Below are 15,486 nucleotides of genomic sequence, written 5' to 3'. Positions count from 1 at the left end.
AACTGCTCTAAAAAATAAAGTCTTAGGAAAAATCAGATCATATTTTTTGGTATGCAAATAAAGCTGTGATGAGTGAGAAATGGTTGGTGGTGGTTTAGTAGCTAAGCTGTGTTCAACTCTTGTGACCCATGGACAGAGGAGCCATGGGATTCTCAAGGCAAGAATACTGGAGTGGGATGCCATTTCCTTCTCCATTAGTGAGAAATATAATGGTTTTAATGGTTACATAAGAAAAGGAGAAGGATTTAAAATTTGATTCTAAGAACAATCTTTCCACCATAAGAAAACTGAAAGAAAAGCAGTTGAACCCAAAGTAAGTAAAAAAAGGGAAAAAATAAAAAGCAAAAATTGCTGAAACAAAATCTATGAACAATATAGACAACTTACAAATCCAGAGTTTGATCATTAGAGATACTAAAGATATTAAAAATGGTAAGAAAATATTATAAACAACATTATCCCAAATAATTCAATAATTTAGATAAAATCAGACTTTCTTAAAAGAACACAAACTATAAAAACTGCTAACAACTTTTAAAAGTTGTCCTATACCAAAGTCAACTACAATTAAATTGAATACATAATTCAGTTCAGTTCAGTTCAGTTCAGTCGCTCAGTCGTGTCTGACTCTTTGCGACCCCGTGAATCACAAAATGCCAGGCCTCCCTGTCCATCACCAACTCCCAGAATTCACTCAAACTCATGTCCATCGAGTCAGTGATGCCATCCAGCCATCTCATCCTCTGCCGTCCCCATCTCCTCCCGCCCCCAATCCTTCCCAGCATCAGAGTCTTTTCCAGTGAGTCAACTCGTCTCATGAGGTGGCCAAAGTATTGGAGTTTCAGCTTTAGCATCAGTCCTTCCAATGAACACCCAGGATTGATCTCCTCTAGAATGGACTGGTTGGATCTCCTTGCAGTCCAAGGGACTCTCAAGAGTCTTCTCCAGCACCACAGTTCAAAAGCATCAATTCTTCGGCGATCAGCTTTCTTCACAGTCCAACTCTCACATCCATACATAATTTAAAGAGTTGAAAAAATCTCTACAGTAAAGTTGCAGGATATAAAATCAACACACAGAAATCACTTGCATTCCTATACACTAATAATGAAAAAATAGAAAGAGAAATTAAGGAAACTATTCCATTCACTGTTGCAACGAAAAGAATTAAATACTTAGGAATATATCTACCTAAGGAAACAAAAGACTTGTACATAGAAAACTATAAAACACTAGTGAAAGTAATCAAAGAGGACACTAATAGATGGAGAAATATACCGTGTTCGTGGATTGGAAGAATAAATATTGTGAAAATGAGTATACTACCCAAAGTAATTTATACATTCAATGCAATCCCTATCAAGCTACCAAGGATATTTTTCACAGAACTAGAACAAATAATCTCACAATTTGTATGGAAATTCAAAAAACCTCGAATAGCCAAAGCAATCTTGAGGAAGAAGAATGGAACTGGGGGAATTAACCTGCCGAACTTCAGGCTCTACTACAAAGCCACAGTCATCAAGACAGTATGGTACTGGCATAAAGACAGAAATATAGATCAATGGAACAAAATAGAAAGCCCAGAGATAAATCCACGCACCTGTGGACACCTTATCTTTGACAAAGGAGGCAAGAATATAAAATGGAGAAAAGACAGTCTCTTTAACAAGTGGTGCTGGGAAAACTGGTCAGCCACTTGTAAAAGAATGAAACTACAACACTTCCTAACACCATACACCAAAATAAACTCAAAATGGATTAGAGAGCTAAATGTAAGACCAGAAACTATAAAACTCCTAGAGGAGAACGTAGGCAAAACACTCGCTGACATGAATCACAGCAGGATCCTCCAAGACCCACCTCCCAGAATATTGGAAATAAAAGCAAAAATAAACAAATGGGACCTAATTAAAATCAAAAGCTTCTGCACAGCAAAGGAAACTATAAGCAAGGTGAAAAGACAGCCTTCATAATGGGAGAAAATAATAGCAAATGAAGCAACTGATAAAGGATTAATCTCCAAAATATACAAGCAGCTCCTGCAGCTCAATTCCAGAAAAATAAATGACCCAATCAAAAAATGGGCCAAAGAACTAAACAGACATTTCTCCAAGGAAGACATAAAGATGGCTAACAAACACATGAAAAAATGCTCAACATCCCTCATAATCAGAGAAATGCAAATCAAAACCACAATGAGATACCATTTCACACCAGTCAGAATGGCTTCTATCCAAAAGTCTACATGCAATTAATGCTGGAGAGGGTGTGGAGAGAAGGGAACCCTCTTACACTGTTGGTGGGAATGCAAACTAGTACAGCCACTCTGGAGAAAAGTGTGGAGATTCCTCAAAAAACTGGAAATAGATCTGCCATATGATCCAGCAATCGCACTCCTGGGCATACACACTGAGGAAACCAGAATTGAAAGAGACACGTGTACTCCAATGTTCATTGCAGCACTTTTATAATAGCCAGGACATGGAAGCAACCTAGATGTCCATCTGCAGATGAATGGATAAGAAAGCTCTGGTACATATACACAAGGGAGTATTACTCAGCCATTAAAAAGAATGCATTTGAACCAGTTCTAATGAGGTGGATGAAACTAGAGCCTATTATACAGAGTGAAGTAAGCCAGAAAGAAAAACACCAATAAATATACTAACGCATATATATGGAATTTAGAAAGATGCAAATGATAACCCTGTATACGAGACAGCAAAAGAGACACAGATATATAGAACAGTCTTTGGGACTCTGTGGGAGAGGGTGAGCGTGGGATGGTTTGGGAGAATGGCACTGAAACATATTTATTATCATATGTGAAACGAAAAGCCAGTTCAGGGTCGATGCATATTACAGGATGCTCGGGGCTGTTATACGGGGATGACCCAGAGGGAGGATAAGGGGAGGACGGAGGTGGGAGGGGGGGTTCAGGAGGGGGAACTCAGGTACACCCGGGGCGGACTCATGTCAATGTGTGGCTAAACCAACCAATATAATATTGTAAAATAATTAGCCTCCAATAAAAATTTAAAAAAAAAAGAAAAAGTCTCCAGGGCCAAATGATTTCATTAGTGAATACTAGCAGACATTTAAGGAAAAATAGCAACAATATTTTTTAAATTTTTTGGAAAAAGTAGGAGTAACACTTTTTACTCTATTGTATGTGACCAGAATTACTCTCATCCAAAATCTGCCAAAGCAATGCCAAGAAAAGAAATGTATGGATCTATATTTCTCATGATCATAGATGAAAATATAGTTTTGACATATTTGACATATTATCAAATAAAATCCAGTACTAAAAAGAATAATATATGATGACCAGGTGTGTTTAATCCTAAGAATTCAAGCTGAGTTAACACCTGAAAATCAAAAAATGCAATTCAATATATTAACAGAATATGTTTTCAATGGGTATAAAAACCATTTCACAATATTCATCATCCATTCAAACAACTCTCAGCAAACTAGGAAAAGAAGTATTTTCCTCCATATGATAAAGATCATTCTTGAAAAATCTACATCTTTTGTTATATTTAATGATGAAATACTGAGCTACTTCTCACAGGTTCACTAATGATGAACCTGTCTTTCACGCAGATTCTGCATCACAGGCGGATTCTTTACTGCTGAGTCACCTGGGAAGCCCGTATATTTTGTATATGCATACAATTATGAATTATATCTATAATATTGTATTCATTATATATATGTATTGCTTATAGAAAAGATATGAAAACACCAAGAAATACCCAAATGAAAGTTCTAGAATGAAAATTATAAAATAGAAAATAAATAAATATTAAATTAAAACATAGTCTTTGGATGGACTTATAAGGATACTGCAAAAGAAATCAGTAAATCTGAAACTGAGCCAGTAGAAATTATCCAAACTGAAGCAGAGAGGAAAAAAAGAAAGTGAAGAAAAACTAAAAAGCCTCTTGATGAGGCAAAAAAGGAGAATGAAAAAGCTGGCTCAAAAACTCAATATTCAAAAAACTAAGATCATGGCATCAGGTCCCATCACTTCATGGCAAATAGATGGGGAAAAAGTGGAAACAGTGGCTGACTCTATTTTCTTGGGTTCTGAAATCACTACAGATGATGACTGCAGCCATGCAATTAAAAGACACTTGCTCCTTAGAAGAAAGGCTATGACAAATCTAGATAGTGTATTAAAAAGCAGAGATATCACTTTGCCAACAAAGGTCCATCTAGTCAAAGCTATGGTTTTTCCAGTAGTCACGTACGGATGTGAGAGTTGAACTATAAAGAAAGCTGAGCACCAAAGAATTGATGCTTTCAAACTGTGGTGTTGAAAAGACTCTTGAGGGTCTCTTGAACAGCAAGGAGATCAAACCAGTCAACCCTAAAGGAAATCAGTCCTGAATATTCATTGGAAGGACTGATGCTAAAAGCCCCGATACTTTGGCCACCTGATGCAAAGAGCCAACTCACTGGAAAAGAACCAGATGCAGGGAAAGTTTGAGGGCAGAAGGAGTAGGGGCAGCAGAGGATGAGACGGTTGGATGGCATCACTGACTCAACGGACATATGAATTTAAGCAAATTCTGTCAGGCAGTGAAGGAAAGACAGGAAGCCTGGCGTGCTGCAGTCCTCGGGGTCGCAAAGAGTCCGAGACAACTTAGCAACTGAATAACAACAAAAAATAAGTAGCTTGTGGGATATTATCAGAAAGCAAGGAAGGGAATGAAACAGAATAATTTCAGAATAAATAATGGCCAAATTTGATAATAAACAGTCACCCATAAAGCCTTGTAACACAACAAATGAGAAAAAGAAAACCAAACCTTCAGTACATTATAGTCAAATTCTTAAGATAAAGGGAAAGCTTTATAGCAACCAGATAAAAAAAGACACAGAGGAGAAAAGAGTAGTAGGAACCCCCAAAAGTATCATAGGTCTCACATTCCTGATAATGGGCTTAATTACAGTAAACAACTAATGCTTGTGATTTTATTTTCTCTGAATGAAACCAACATAATTTTTTTAATTAATTTATTTATTTTAATTGGAGGATAATTACTTTTCAATATTGTGATGGTTTTGCCATTTTTCAGCATCAATCGGCCATAGGTATATATGTGACCCCCATCCTGAAGCCCCCTCCCAGCAAACAAATGAATGATTGCTTATAATGTGCAAAGTACTGTCTCAGGTGTTAGGATTGCCGAGTGGAGAAACCATGGTCCTACCCTCAAGAAATTTATGATATAAATTAAAACCTATTTCTAAATGAGAAAGTAGTTCCTATGCATAGAAAACAACAGTACATTAAGAGCCGAAGAGGAACTCAAAAGCCTCTTGATGAAAGTGAAAGAGCAGAGTGAAAAGGTTGGCTTGAAGCTCAACATTCAGAAAACAAAGATCATGGCATCTAGTCCCATCACTTCATGGGAAATAGATGGAAAAACAGTGGAAACAGTGTCAGACTTTGTTTTTTTGGGCTCCAAAATCACTGCAGATGCTGATTGCAGCCATGAAATTAAAAGACGCTTGCTCCTTGGAAGGAAAGTTATGACCAACCTTGATAGTATATTAAAAAGCAGAGACATTACTTTGCCAACCAAGGTCCGTCTAGTCAAGGCAATGGTTTTTCCTGTGGTCATGTATGGATGTGAGAGTTGGACTGTGAAGAAGGCTGATCGCCGAAGAATCGATGCTTTTGAACTGTGGTGCTGGAGAAGACTCTTGAGAGTCCCTTATACTGCAAGGAGATCCAACCAGTCCATTCTAAAGGAGATCAATCCTGGATGTTCATTGGAGGGACTGATGCTAAAGCTGAAACTGCAATACTTTGGCCACCTCATGTGACGAGTTGACTCACTGGAAAAGACTCTAATGCTGGGAAAGGTTGGGGGCGGGAGGAGAAGGGGACGATGGAGAATGAGATGGCTGGATGGCGTCACCGATTCTGTGGACATGAGTTTGAGTGTACTCCGGGAGTTGGTGATGGACAGGGAGGCCTGGCGTGCTGTGATTCATGGGGTCGCGGAGAGTCGGACACGACTGAGCGACTGAACTGAACTGAACTGAACTGAGTGGAACAGACAGAAATCAGTCTGAAGTTAGAGAGTCTGGAAAATTTTCTCAGAACTTGTTAGCTGGGTTTTGATGAATTCAAAGAAGGGGTTCTAGGGAAAGCATCTGGTCAGTGGTATTACTGAAGCTGCAAGGTAGCGTGGTGGCTCACAGCCAATGTAAACGACATGAAAGAGGAAGTGAGGAAAATCAGTCAGGAATGAAAGGATGAAGCCCACATCACAGAGACGAGCAGGAATATGTCACAAAGCAAAGCAAAAATCGCCTTTGTATCTTACATTCCAGTTTCTAGAAATCCAAAATGCAATTATCTGAATCTTTACAGTAAGTCCCCTTTGCTTGAATTCATTTTCATGGGTTTGAGATATCTTACAATTAATAGAGCTTTTAGAGAACAGGCATGCATTATTGCCATCAATGACACCATAAGAGTACTCCTGTGCTTTCTCTTATATGTTAAACTTCATATTCTTTTTAAGTCTAATTTGTTTAGAAGGTAATATATAAAATATAAAGTTTACCTTAGAGTGCAACTGTAGAAAATTTATTACAGGCTATTTTTACTGAGTACATACTGTAAGACACAGCCTATGTTTGGTACTTCAAAAATACCCTCTCTGTTAATCTTTGCATTAACACACTGATGTGCGTATTATATTCCATATTTTATAGATAAAGACATTGAGGATCAAGAGGGATATACAGCATGCCCAAGACCTTGTAGATAGAAAGTAGCGGCAGTAAAACTGGAACTCAAGTCTATTTGATGCCAGAGCCCAGGTTCTTCCTGTCACATTGCATGTTTCCCATTTTTTTTTAAAGTGACTTTAATTCTTTCACATTGTGAAACCACTATCAGGAATGCATATTTCTGCAATGAAACATTTTGAATGGTTTTCAAGAGTTATTAAACTCAATATAAGCATCCACTCTGCCAAAACTACATTACCATATTTAAAGGTAATCCCTTTTTTAAAAGTACAGAGAACTATACTCAATATCCTGTTGTAAACCACAATGGAAAAGAATTTTTAAAAGAATGTATGTATGTATGTATAAAGGTGCCCCCTTTTTCCTTCCAAGATACCATTTTCTACCCATGTCATAATGCATGTGAATACTAACATCTTTCTGGACAATAGGAAAAAAAAGCAATAAACAAAAACTCTTTTTTTAAAAAAGAAAGAAGACGTGCCTATCACATGAAGCTATCTTCTTGGTTCTTGTCTGCATTATCTGTAGCATAGGTGGAATTTGTTTCTAGCAGGCTTAAACATTATCTTCAAAACCCAAGGAGAGTATGCTTTATATTTGTGCATTTAGAGTTTACTGTAACTCAGAAACCATGATTCCTTCTGCACAGACCCTAGTAGTGAGTCATAGCCTGTTTGTTTACAGGCTGAGATTCCATCAATTCTTCAAGAAATGCAAGAAATGCAAAAGAATCCTAGACTTTCAAAGGCATTCCCTCTCATGACAGTTTTTCTCTTGCACAAAGTGGACAGTATGTATGCAGGGTTCTGTGTCCTATGCTCTCAAGGTCTACTTAACTAGCCAATTTTCATTCTGACCATCAGAATGCATTTATGGACAAGCATTCAATTATTTGCTTTTCTCATAACTTCCATTTTAAATGTTAAACAAACCTTTTCATTCTCCTTAGCTGAAAAGGGGCTTCCCTGGTAGCTCAGATGGTAAAGAATCTTCCTGCAATGCGGGAGACCTGGGTTAGATCCCTGGGTTGGAAGATCCCCTGGAGAAGGAAACGGTTACACACTCCAGTATTCTGGCCAGGAAAATTCCATAGACTGTACAGGCCATGGGGTCACAAAGAGTCAGACATGACTGAATGACTTACACTTCACTAGCTGAAAAAATTGTTGTTCAGTTGCCCAGCTGTATCCGATTCTTTGTGACCCCATGAACTGTAGCCCACCAGACTCTGCTGTCCATGGGGATTCTCCATATGGAGAATACTGGAGTGGGTTGCCATGCCCTTTTCCAGGGAATTTTCCCAACCCAGGGATCAAATCCAGGTCTCCTGATTGCAGGTGGATTCTTTACCAGCGGAGCCAGCAAGAAAGCCCTCACCATCTCCCAGAGTTTGCCCAAGTTCATGTTCATTACATCGGTGATGCTGTCCAGCCATCTGATTCTCTCATATCCTTTTCTCCTTCTGCCCTCTATCTTTCCCAGCATCAGGGACTTTGCCAATGAGTCATCTGTTCGCATCATATAACCAAAATACCAGAGTTTCAACTTCAGCATCAGTCCTTCCAGTGAATATTCAGGGTTGACCCTCCCTTAGCATTGGCTGGTTTGATCTCCTTGCTGTCCAATGGACTTTCAGGAGTCTTCTCCAGCACCACAGATCAAAGGCATCAATTCCTTGGCATTCTGTCTTTACAGTGCAGCTCTCACAACCATATGTGACCAATGGGAAGACCATAGCCTTGACTATGCAGATCTTTGTTGGTAGAGTGATGTCTCTGCTTTTCAACACACTGTCTAGGTTTGTCATTGCTTTCATGCCAAGAAGCAATTGCCTTCTCATCTCATGGCTGCAGTCACCATCCTCAGTGATTCTGGAGCCCAAGAAGAGGAATTCTGTCACTACTTCCACCTTTTCCCCTTCTATTTGCCATGAAGTAATGGGGCCGGATGCCATGATCTTAGTTTTTTTTTAATATTTAGTCTTAAGCCAGCTCTTTTACTCTTCTCCTCCACCCTCATCAACAGGCTCTTTTGTTCCTATCCACTTTCTCTCATTAGAGTTGTCTCATCTGCATATCTGAGGTGGCTGATGTTTCTTCCACCTATATTGATTGTAGCTTATAACTCATCCAGCCTGGCATTTCTCATGATGTGCTCAGCATATAGGTTAAACAAACAGGGTGACAGAAGACAACCCTGTTATACGCCTTTCTCAATCTTGAACCAATCAATTGTTCCATACAGGATTCTTACTGTTGCTTCTTGACCTCCATACATGTTTCTCAGGAGATAGATAAGATGGTCTGGTATTCCCATCTCTCTAAGAGCTTCCCACAGTTTGTCATGATCCATACATTCAAAGGCTCTAGTATAGTCAATGAAACAGAGATAGATGTTTTTCTGAAATTCCCTTGCTTTCTCTATAATCCAGCAAATGTTGGCCATTTGATTTCTAGTTCTTCTTCCTTTTCTAAACCTAGCTTGGACATCCAGAAGCTCTTGGTTCACACAATGCTGAAGCCTAGCATACAAGATTTTAAGCATGACCTTCCTAGCATGGGAGATAAGTGTAATTGTCCAATAGCTAGCACATTTTTTGGCACTATCCTTCTTGGGAATTGGGATGAGGACTGACCTTTTCCATTCCTGTGGCCACTGCTGGGTCTTCCAGATTTGTTGACATAATGAATGCAAAACCTTGATGGCATCATCCTTTAGGGATCTAAATAGTTTTGGGGGAATTTCATTGCATCCTCTAGCTTTATTAGGAGCAGTGCTTCTTAAGGCCCACTTGACTTTGCACTCCAAAATATCTGGCTCTGGGTGACTAACCAGACGATCATAGTAATCTGGTTTATTAAGATCTTTTTTACAGTTCTTCCATGTATTCTTTCCATCTCATCTTGATCTCTTCAGTATCTACTAGGCCTCTACCATTTTATCCTTTATTGTGCCCATCTTTGGGCAGAATGCTCCCTGATGTTTCCAGTTTTCCTGAAAAGATCCCTAGTCTTTCCCCTTTTGTTGTTTTCTTCTATTAGTAAGCACGGCTCATTAAAGAAGGCCTTCTTGTCTCTCCTAGCTATTCTTTGGAACTCTGCATTTCATTGGATATATCTTTCCCTCCCTCCCTTGCTTTGCACTTCTCTTTGTTCTTCCGCTATTTGCAAAGCCTCCTCGTACAAACACTTTGCCTTCTTGCTTTTCCTATTATTTGGGATGGTTTTACGGTACAGTATTACGGACCTCTGTCCATAGTTCTTCAGGCACATTGTTAACTAGATCTAGTCCATTGAATCTATTTGTTACCTCTACTGCGAAGTCATACAGGATTTGATTTAAGTCATACATGACTGGCTTAGTGTTTTTCCTAGTTTTCTTTAGTTTGAGCCTGGATTTTGTTATGAGAAGCTGATGACTGAGTCACAGTCAGCTCCAGATCTTGTTTATGCTGACTGTATACAGCTTCTCCATCTTCCACTACAAAGAATGTAGCCGATTTGATTTTGGTATTGAAAAAATAGGAATAACAAAATCAGCTTCTATTTTAATGAGATTGTAGGTTAGCGCAGGGGGTGTTTTCTATTCATTGCTTTTCCTTCTACACTTAGAATTGTGCTGGATACAAAGTGAGTGCTAAGGATGAATAATGAAATAAGATGAAATGATTTGAATTACTTGGAGTCAAGTGTACTCTAGATTAGCAAGCACTGCTTGAGCATCCAGCAAATTCTAGCAACATATCTAGGAATCGAAAAGTATCTTTTGAGAGCTTGCAGGCCAGTGGGAGAGAAAGCAGAAGGGTAAAGGGAGATGGGAATTAGCAGGGTGATGTCAATGTGTATGGAAGTTATCATATCTGCATGTGCAATGTCAGAGCTCTCAAATGAGTAAAGGGTGTGTGTGTGTGTGTGTGTATACACATGTGTGCATACATGTGCAAGAGGGTGGGAAGGAAGGTGCTCTGTATGGATACAGAAAACCACTGTGCAAGAAAACAATATGATAAGGCCATTTGGTCAACTTAGATCAGATGAAAGTCATAGGCATGTGACTGTTGGGTACCAATTCCCACTCTCTGGAAAAAAGCACTTCCGGCCATCTTAAACCAACGCATTTCAGAAAAGCCAAGAAACCCTTGTCCCAGCTGCAGCCCAGAGCCAGTTTCTCTCCTGGCAGTTAGGATGGAAATGTGAACGCTCTCTGTTACACACTGTCTATGTCACTGATGGGATGGCCAGACCATCCCAGAAGGAGGCCTTCACTAGCCCACTTCAGCAGACATCATTAAAAATGGGCTCTGCTGAAGAGAAAAGGATATATGCAAGGAAGAAGACTCCTATCAACAAGGATCAGGGAAATGGGCCATGAATAATGGGAGCTGTTCTTGCAATTTGCCAGTGATCGCATGCCTGTCCCTGAGGCCTGAATGCTTGCAGTGCAAGTGACCTGTCTGCCAGAGTGACCTCAGGCCGTGGAGTAACAGCAAAGAAAGCCATGGACACACTGTTCTCTGGACACTTTTACAGTCCTTCCTTTCCAGGGCTTCCGTACAGCTCTTCCTTACTTGAGTCCTGTAGCTCTGGCCCTTTCTTCACTATGACTCTGACAGATTATTCAGATAAAACATGGTCTCCCCCATCCATGAAATGTGAGCAAATATTTATAAAATGTACCTCTAAAGTATTTCTCTAAATTTAGGTTTTCAGAACCCTCCTTCTTTACTCTTAAAACAAAGGAAAAACAAGCCCAGTGAATTATCCAACCATTATTTGAATAGTACAGGACTCAGGTTTCTGCTCAGAGAAGGCAATGGCAACCCACTTCAGTACTCTTGCCTGGAAAATCCCATGGGTGGAGGAGCCTGGTAGGCTGCAGTCCATGGGGTCGCTAAGAGTTGGATATGACTGAGCATCTTAACTTTCACTTTTCACTTTCATGCACTGGAGAAGGAAATGGCAACCCACTCCAGTGTTCTTGCCTGGAGAATCCCAGGGACCGGGGAGCCTCGTGGGCTGCCATCTATGGGGTTGCACAGAGTTGGACGTGACTGAAGCGACTTAGCAGCAGCAGCAAGTTTCTGCTAGATCGGTTACAAACCATGGTTAGTGAAGCAGGAAATTATTTCCCTCTAGCAAGCAAAAGAATAAAGCCATAAGTCCACAATCAAAACATCTAATATCATTAATTATACCAAGAAATATATAGACTCTTTTTCTAAGGAAAAAAGAAATTCTACCATAAAAATCAAACATTTTACTAAATGAATAAATGAGGGCTTTCCAATGCTAGAATATTGACTTTAAAAGAGTAACTGATTAGAATAATACACAAAATAAAGATAGCTCTTTGTAAAAATGATGGCATTTCAGTCTCCAGGGACAGCCAATGTCCTTGAATGCAAACATACCATCATTTTATGCACAAGGCTGTGAGTGTGGCGTTAAGGGGCCTGCACGGCCAACTGAATGTGCCTGTGCTCAGTTGTGTCTGATTCTTTGCATCCCATGGACTGTACCCTGCCAGTCTCCTCTGTCCATGGGATTTCCCAGGCAACAATATTGGAGTGGGTTGCCATCCAGGGGATTTCCCCAACCCACGCCTTCTGTTTCTCCTTCATTGCAGGAGGATTCTTTATCCGCTGAGCCACTGGGGAAGCCCCCATAGGCTGAAACTTGAGTTTTAAACTCCATCTCTATCATTTACCAGTCAGTGGACTTTCTGTTAAAAAATGGAGGTAATTATACCCTGGAGGGTGACTGAGTGACTTAAATAAGATCATACATGAAAAGTACATAGAATTTGGCATACAGTGTACCTTTATGAAGGTTCAATTCAGTTCTGTTCAGTTCAGTCACTCAGTCATGTCTGACTCTTTGCGACTCCATGGACTGCAGCACGCCATGCTTCCCTGTCCATCACCAACTCCTGCAGTTTACTCAAACTCATGTCCATTGAGTTGCTGCCATCCAACCACCTCATCCTCTGTCGTCCCCTTCTCCTCCTGCCCTCAATCTTTCCCAGCATCAGGGTCTTTTCCAATGAGTCAGTTCTTTGCATCAGGTGGCCAAAGTATTGCAGTTTCAGCTTTAGCATCAGTCCTTCCAATGAACACCCAGGACTGATCTCCTTTAGGATGGACTGGTTGGATCCCCTTGCAGTCCAAGGGACTCTCAAGAGTCTTCTCCAGCACCACAGTTCAAAAGCATCAATTCTTCGGTGCTCAGCTTTGTTTATAGTCCCACTCTCACATCCATACATGACCACAGGAAACACCATAGCCTCGACTGTGAAGGCTATGGAGTCATGAAGGTTAGCTATCACTACAGTTACTTCTACAACACTGTCAATAAATGCTGGATTTTAAAACCTGTTTGAAAACCTGTAGTATCAAGAAAATCATCTTCTTAAGAAGCAACCCATTTCATTTTCAGCTCACTCTTATTATCAGAAAGTTTTCCATACGTGGTTTTCAGGCAACTTTGGTCCTGGAAGAAATTTAACCCATTAACATGGGGCGAGTCTAAACTTTCTTTCCCATTAGAAGAAAGAAAAGAAAGTGAAGTCACTCATTCGTGTCTGACTCTTTGCGACCCCATGGATTGTAGCCTACCAGGCTCCTCTGTCGATGGGATTTTCCAGGCAAGAGTACTGGAGTGGGTTGCCATTTCCTTATCCAGGGAATCTTCCTGACCCAGGGACTGAACCCAGGTCTCCTGCATTGCAGGCAGACGCTTTATCGTCTGAGTCACCAGGGAAGTCTCTCTCATTACTGCCCTTCAAATATCAGAGAGGAATGTCCCAACTCAGAACCTTTATATGTACAAAATACAGCAGGAATATTGCAACAATCACTCTGGACCTATCAATGTAGCCTGAAGAGTACACTAACTTTGCTATCAGACACTTAATGGTATGAACATACACTGAAACACAGCCAACAAAACCCCTAGGATTTATCCCACACGATGCTTTACAGCCCTCTTTTCTCTCAGCCACAACACATGCAGCTGGCACTTGGAACCTAAGTGAAGAGCTTTTCACGTGTTCTTCTTAAATGCTAGCTTGCTTGACTGAGTCCATTATTTTATTTTGTCCTGTTAGATTCCAATTTTGCTGTTCAAAGCACTCTTTCCTGTGCCATGACACCTATACACTTTCTTAGCATGCATCCATTGCCAAATCACAATAAACATGTTGAATAGGCCAATGTCAAGGACAGTTCTTAAAGAAGGCACTAGAGTTATATTTCTAGAGATACATCACCAGGAAATAGCTATTGCGCTAGTAGCAGTACTATTTTTCAAGCTTCCCAGGTGGCACTACTGCTAAAGGACCTGCCTGCTAATGCAGGAGACATAATAGAGGCGGGTTTGATCCCTGGGTCAGGAAGATTCCTCAGAGAAGGACATGGCAACCCACTCCAGTATTCTTGCCTGGAGAATCCCATGGACAGAGGAGCCTGATGACTTGCAGTCCATAGGGTTGAACAGAATTGGACACAACTGAAGTGACTTAGCACATATTTAGAGTCTTTAAGACACATATTGTTGAATCCCATATGTATTAAGTATAAAACAGGCTTCTGTTCCTCTTTTCTGATATTGCTGTCAGGGTATTCTGGTACAGCTTTTGCTTGGAGAACTTAAGCTGGATTCTCATGGTCACAGTCTGCTTTCTAATTACTTACATTTAATTATCTAAAAATGTAATTTTATTTTTTGAGATTGATTTAGAACATTATTTTACTTTTTAATTTTTATTGGAGTATAGCTGATTTACAGTGCTTTGTTAGGTTCAGGTGTACAGCAAAGGTGTATATGTTCAGACATACGTATATTCTTTTTCAGGTTATTACAAAATATTGAGTATAGTTTCCTGTGCTACACAGTAGGTCCTCATCACTTCTATTTTATATATAGTAGTGTGTATATGCTAACATCAAATTCCTTATTTATCCCATTTATCTCTTCCCCAGCCTTTCCCCTTTGGTAACCATAAGTATGTTTTCTATGTTTCTGTTTTGTAAATAAGTTCATTTTAATCACTGGTTTAAAGTTTATTGCGTCATACAAGGAAACAAAGAAAAGTGAGTTAAGAAATCTGATGCTAAAATGCATATAAGGCATGTGCTTTATTAGATAATAATAAGGGAATCAGGAACAGGAATCTAAGTCTATGATCTACTACCTAGAAAAAGTTAATGGTTGTGTGTGTAGATGGTTTTCCAAATCTCTTCTCAGGTTTACAGGCCTCTGGAAATAACACTGCAAGCCTTCCACAGACAGGCATTCTGCACTCTCTCCCTTTCTATGCCAAGACATTCTGTATCTTTATGAGGCTACTCAACCCATTCACTTTGAAAGCAAGGAAGTTAGCACCTGCCACAGGGGATCAGAATGTGCAATGTGAGGAGGGAGCCCTGTGATAAGTGCCTGACCTTAGCATACAAAAATAAAACCTCTAAGAAAACGATAAAGAAAATGCAGTAATATGCCCATATACCATCCAGGGGGCTGTGTGGTCTTAATACAATCAACTCAACTTCTGCTCTATAGAAAGCAGTGGTTGAGGCTACGGGTGATTCATAGCATATGAACAGCCAGAAGATGCCAGGGAACTCCCCCACTGCCCCAGTCCTCTGACCCCATAACATGATAGTCTCCATTTAAAAAAAAAGTCAACCAGCCATCTTAG

General features: G+C 39.9%; 1 protein-coding gene across 12 annotated transcripts in view; it reads right to left on the bottom strand.

The window, feature by feature from the left end:
- Positions 1-15,486, bottom strand: part of EYA4 (EYA transcriptional coactivator and phosphatase 4) — a 383,860-nt gene that overhangs the window by 78,082 nt on the left and 290,292 nt on the right. The gene's annotated exons all lie outside the window — the stretch shown is intronic.

The sequence above is a fragment of the Moschus berezovskii genome, chromosome 10 (genome assembly GCF_049115385.1).
Source record: "Moschus berezovskii isolate FMDL1 chromosome 10, NW_MosBer_1.0, whole genome shotgun sequence".
In the NCBI taxonomy this organism is placed as follows: domain Eukaryota; kingdom Metazoa; phylum Chordata; class Mammalia; order Artiodactyla; family Moschidae; genus Moschus; species Moschus berezovskii.
The sequence above is the reverse complement of the archived record's forward strand: the minus strand, read 5'-3'. Positions and strand labels throughout refer to the sequence as shown.